General features: G+C 46.4%; 1 long non-coding RNA gene across 1 annotated transcript in view; it reads right to left on the bottom strand.

Annotated features, from left to right (window-relative positions):
- Positions 1–2,209: 2,209 nt before the first annotated feature.
- LOC112069321 (uncharacterized) overlaps positions 2,210–6,372 on the bottom strand; it is a 119,000-nt gene continuing 114,837 nt past the window's right edge. Inside the window, exon 3 of the long non-coding RNA XR_002893720.2 lies at positions 2,210–2,350. This is a non-coding gene — a long non-coding RNA (uncharacterized lncRNA). The remainder of the gene's footprint in view (positions 2,351–6,372) is intronic.

Genomic DNA, 6,372 nt, shown 5'->3' with positions numbered 1-6,372 from the left:
CACACACACACACACACACACACACACACACACACACACACACACACACACACACACACACCACACACACACACAACACACACATCAAATAGTGTTGATTAACTACCAGTAAACAACTAATTGACTAACCTCGGTTCAATTACTTGAATCCTCCCTTTAGTTCGTTTTTTTTTTTCTCTAGAGAGAAATCTAAACATTCACGGCGAAATCAACTCTAAAACTGTGGGACGCTGGACTGAAGGGAGTTGTTCAGTGCGGAAACGTGGTAATTAACTAAAATGGCCATAATCCATTGCGCCAGTTTTTTTCAGCTCAGGCAGAGATAGATAAACTTTTACTCCTGTTAGGTTAGATACACACATACCACACAGACCACATGAGAGAGGAATGTACACACACCAACGGCGAGAGATACAATATGCCTTATCTTCTTTGACGAACTAGTAAAAGGATTTTGGTCTGACAGCTCCTAGTGGTAGAGCGTTGGGCCAGTAACCGAAAGGTTGCTGGATCGAATCTCCGAGCTGCCCCCGAGCAAGGCAGTTAACCCGCCGAAGACATGTATGTTGATTATGGCAGCCCCCCACCCCCCCCCGCACCTCTCTGACTCAGAGGGGTTAAATGTGGAAGATACATTTCAGTTGAATGCATTCAGTTGTACAACTGACTAGGTATCCCCCTTCCCCTACGTAGGAGCCTAGCTAAATGGGAGAACTCAACACAGTACGGTGGGGAGGACAGGGAGAGGCGTTGTCTGGCTGCTAGTGCCCTGAGCACAAATGTGATGAGGACTTAAAAGTCACAAAAAAAATCAAAAGTAATAAACAACTAAAGTATGATATTATTTCAGAGTCATTTCTACCAGTGTGGTCTGACAGAGGCAACAGAATATTTTCGATGTTTTGGCAATGAATGTTCACTATTTTTGGCTTTTTGGAATTTCCATTCAAAATATCAAATTATTTTAATGTTGTTTATTTCATCATACATTTAATGTATATTCTTTTTTTATTAATCAAAACCGTGATCATTTTTTTATATAATCGAACCGAAAACCGAACCAATCTAGAAAAGCACTAGTCGCTCAGCACTACCAAACGCAAACAAACCCACACCAAACGTACAATGTATTTGGGTTCTGGAGGTGACTGTCTGTGTGTGTTACAGTCTTCCTTACTGATACCCCTCTCTCTCTGTAGACTGCAGAATGTTGTCTCCAGAAACTAACATGGTGGTGCCTGCAACACTCGTCATTTCCACCGTCATGGCAACTGTTCAACACACGGTTCTATGTTAATTCCACCATATGCTAATTCATATGCTGATCATATGTTGATTCACCGCCGTGTTGATAAGTGTTCTTGGCAGCCAGCCAGCCAGCCAGCCAGCCAGCCAGCCAGCCAGCCAGCCAGCCAGCCAGCCAGCCACACAGACACAGACACACAGACACACAGACACAAGAACACACAGACACACAGACACACAGACACACAGACAGACAGACAGACAGACAGACAGACAGACAGACACAGACAGACACAGACAGACAGACAGACAGACAGACAGACAGCCAGCTAGCTAGCTAGCTAGCTAGCTAGCTCTTTCTGCCACCACACTTTGCTGCCCCGTTTCGGGAACACCACAAGATCGAGGGTCATTGAGTTCAGTCTACTGACAACCAGTGGTGGAAAAAGTACCCAGTTGTCATACTTGAGTACAAGTAAAGATATTACTAAAAAGTGAAAGTAACCCAGTAAAAATACTAACTTGTAGTAAAAATTTTTGGTTTTAAATATACTTAAATATCGAAAGTACGCAGTATAAATCATTTCTAAATTCCTTATTTTTAAGCAAAGCAGACCACATTTTTCTAAGTTTTATTATTTACCGAGTAGCAAGGGGCATGCTACAACTCTGAGGAACAATAATTAAAAAACGAAGCAGTGTTTAGGAGATCAGAGGCAGAGGGATGACCAGGGATGTTCTCTGTTTACGTGAATCTCCAGATCAGAGACAGTAGGGATGACCGGGATGTTCTCTGTTTAGTGGAATCCTCCAGATCAGAGACAGTAGGGATGACCAGGATGTTCTACTGTTTTAGTGAATCCTCCAGATCAGAGACAGTAAGGGATGACCAGGGATGTTCTCTGTTTAGTGAAATCCTCCAATCAAGAGACAGTAGGTGTGTATGCGCGCGCATATATCTCACCTGAACCTTCTTAAGGGCCATGGAGGTGTTGTCCATCAGGTACCTGGCCCGGTACACCTCACTGAACTGGCCCCGCCCAATCTTCTTCTCAATCAGGAAGTTAGCCAGAGAGCTGTGGCCCATGTCCGGCTGGAGCGGCTTCTGAAAGCCAACACAGAGAACACAGTCACAAGCGCCACAATTATGTTTTCCCTTGCAGTAATCTCAGAAACCCAGAACAAAAATCGTGTACAATTGCGTCAAACACTGGATTAGTTTCTGGGGAGAGATGTATGAGGCAAGATACTAACCAGACTAGTGAAGTCTCCACCCCCCTAAACGGAAACTGGTAGCCAAAGCATGGGCTAAATGTCCCTTCCCCTTCCAAAATTCAACGATGCAAAACACCTGCAAACCCATGATTTATCCACATGATCAGTGACGAAAAAATCTGCATATGGGATCCTCGTTAAGACTAGAGAATCGACCGATTAGGATTTTTCAACGCCGATACTGATACCGATTATTGGAGGACCCAAAAAAAGCCGATACCGATTATTGGAGGACCAAAAAAAGCCGATACCGATTAATCGGCCGATTTTTTAAAATGTATAATATGTGTGTATATATAGATAGATAGATATATCTATTTGTAATAATGAAAATTACAACAATACTGAATGAACAATGAAAACTTTCATTTTAACTTAATATAATCTATTTATTAGTCTCAAATAAATAATGAAACATGCTCAATTTGGTTTAAATAATGCAAAAACACAGTGTTGGAGAAGAAAGTAAAAGTGCAATATGTGCCATGTAAAAAAGCTAACGTTTAAGTTCCTTGCTCAGAACATGAGAATAGCTGAAAGCTGAAACCCAGCCTAAAACCCCAAACAGCAAGCAATGCAGGTGTAGAAGCACGGTGGCTAGGAAAAACTCCCTAGAAAGGCCAGAACCTAGGAAGAAACCTAGAGAGGAACCAGGCTCTGAGGGGTACCATCCTATGTTACGTGTGTCTGTCCATGACAGATTACCCGTTCAGTAATGATTGCGTTAACGCAGCAGTAGACAGTAGACAGTAAACAGCAGACAGTAAACAGCAGACAGCAGACAGTAGACAGCAGACAGTAGACAGCAGACAGTAGACAGGACAGCAGACAGTAAACAGCAGACAGCAGACAGGCAGACAGTCAGACAGCATGGTGAACAGGTAGAGGGTTACACTCGTTTGTGTGATGAATTACCCTTTCAGTAATGATTGAGTTAACGCAGCAGTAGACAGTAGACAGCAGACAGTAGACAGCAGACAGTAGACAGTAGACAGTAAACAGCAGACAGCAGACAGCATGTGGAACAGGTAGAGGGTTACACTCGTTTGTGTGATGAATTACCCTTTCAGTAATGATTGCGTTAACGCAGCAGTAGACAGTAGACAGCAGACAGTAGACAGCAGACAGTAACAGCAGACAGTGACAGTAGACAGTAGACAGTAGACAGCATGTGGAACAGCTAGAGGGTTACACTCGTTTGTGTGATGAAGCAGCATCCCATCTCATGAACATTTCCTGTCCACAAAAACAGCATTGAACTTAGTTATTTATGCAGATTTACAGAGGGGAAAGCCTTGCACTAAAGCAAGGTATTAAATTAGACTTTTCTTGGATGGTTCATCCCTCCTTCACATGCTATTATTAGGTCATTATTAAGTCCAACAAGGCCCATACATTAATTACAGTGTGTCTGTGCCCCACTAGTCTGCCAAGGCACATCAGGGTTAGCTGTAGTCTGCCATGGCACATCAGGGTTAGCTGTAGTCTGCCAAGGCACATCACGTTAGCTGTAGTCTGCCAAGGCACATCACGGTTAGCTGTAGTCTGCCAAGGCACATCAGGGTTAGCTGTAGTCTGCCAAGGCACATCAGGGTTAGCTGTAGTTCTGCAAGGCACATCAGGGTTAGCTTAGTCTGCCAAGGCACATCAGGTTAGCTGTAGTCTGCCAAGGCACATCAGGGTTAGCTGTAGTCTGCCAAGGGACATCAGGGTTAGCTGTAGTCTGCCAAGGCACATCAGGGTTAGCTGTAGTCTGCCAAGGCACATCAGGGTTAGCTGTAGTCTGCCAAGGCACATCAGGGTTAGCTGTAGTCTGCCAAGGCACATCAGGGTTAGCTGTAGTCTGCCAAGGCACATCAGGGTTAGCTGTAGTCTGCCAAGCACATCAGGGTTAGCTGTAGTCTGCCAAGGCACATCAGGGTTAGCTGTAGTCTGCCAAGGCACATCAGGGTTAGCTGTAGTCTGCCAAGGCACATCACGGTTAGCTGTAGTCTGCCAAGGCACATCAGTAGCTGTAGTTAGGCTAGTACGTATCTGCCAAGGCACATCAGGGTTAGCTGTAGTCTGCCAAGGCACATCAGGGTTAGCTGTAGTCTGCCAAGGCACATCAGGGTTAGCTGTTAGTCTGCCAAGGCACATCAGGGTTAGCTGTAGTCTGCCAAGGCACATCAGGGTTAGCTGTAGTCTGCCAAGGCACATCAGGGTTAGCCTGACGCTGCTGCAGCTGAAGTGACATATGTTGGACCAGTCAGCTAGCGACAAAACTCAACAGCGCTCCCTTCTCCTCTTCCACGGGACGCTCCCCTCTCCTCTTCCACGGGACGCTCCCTCTCCTCTTCCACGGGACGCTCCCCTCTCCTCTTCCACGGGACGCTCCCCTTCCTCTTCCACGGGACGCTCCCCTCTCCTCTTCCACGGGACGCTCCCCTCTCCTCTTCCACGGGACGCTCCCCTCTCCTCTTCCACGGGACGCCCCTCTCCTCTTCACGGACGCTCCTCTCTCTTCCACGGATGTATGTTGCGCCCTGACATTCGGCTCGCTAGCGAGCATCTAAATTTAAAAAACTAAGAAAACAGGCTGGAATGAGCCTTGGGGCTGTGATGAGTGAAAACACACAGAGAACAGTGTGACCCTTGCAGCCATTTATAAAGCGTGTCTGTTGGTGTGGTGGAAGGAGAGAGGAGGCGACAGATATCACATTGCCACATGTCACCAGTGCCTGGCCCCGACCACGGCCGGGGGATCCCTTGCAGGCAAGCAGAGAGGACTCTGGGAAGAGGAGGGTGAGAGCACGGACTCATCAAGACGGAGGGGAGGGGCAGCATTAGATGTGTTCACTTCGGATCCGTTTCACCGTTAAACAAAGTCAGCATGAACAGAACACAGACCTGGACAATGACAGGAGAGGTTCCTACGACACCACACACACCAAACATATACAGAGAGACACACACCACGGAGCCCAGTGTTACTATTTCTGGAGAACTTTATCCATCTATCTACAATAACAGTCATCTTCTATTTAGGCCTACACACTGCAGCAAGGTGGGGTCCATTGTTTAGCCTAAACCTGCAGCAAGGTGGGGTCCATTGTTTAGGCCTAAACACTGCAGCAAGGTGGGGTCCATTGTTTAGGCCTACACACTGCAGCAAGGTGGGGTCCATGTTTAGGCCTAACAACTGCAGCAAGTGGGGTCCATTATTTAGGCCTACACACTGCAGCAAGGTGGGGTCCATTGTTTAGGCCTACACACTGCAGCAAGGTGGGGTCCATTGTTTAGGCCTACACACTGCAGCAAGGTGGGGTCCTTTTCCAGACAATTCAGGATATTCATAATTGAAATTATGAATCAAGGCACTAGTCAATTCAAGACACTAGTAAATTCAAGGCACTTTGTCTTTCAATTAGGAATGACTGCTCGGACATGAAGGGGTATCCCTATACAGTAACTAACCCCTATAGCTAGGATCTATTAGCAGCAGGACTGAGGTGATGGGGAGGACGGGAGGGTGTATCCCTATACAGTAACTAACCCTATAGCTAGGATCTATAGCAGCAGGACTGAGGTGATGGGGAGGACGGGAGAGTGTATCCCTATACAGTAACTAACCCTATAGCTAGGATCTATAGCAGCAGGACTGAGTGAGGGGAGAGGGAGGGTGTATCCCTATACAGTAACTAACCCTATAGCTATATCTATAGCAGCAGGACTGAGGTGATGGGGAGGATGGAGGGTGTATCCCTATACAGTAACTAACCCTATAGCTGGGATCTATAGCAGCAGGACTGAGGTGAGGGGGGAGGACGGAAGGTGTATCCCTATACAGTAACTAACCCTATAGCTAGGATC

Source organism: Salvelinus sp. IW2-2015, unplaced genomic scaffold (assembly GCF_002910315.2).
Source record: "Salvelinus sp. IW2-2015 unplaced genomic scaffold, ASM291031v2 Un_scaffold986, whole genome shotgun sequence".
Taxonomy (NCBI): Eukaryota; Metazoa; Chordata; class Actinopteri; order Salmoniformes; family Salmonidae; genus Salvelinus; species Salvelinus sp. IW2-2015.
The sequence above is the reverse complement of the archived record's forward strand: the minus strand, read 5'-3'. Positions and strand labels throughout refer to the sequence as shown.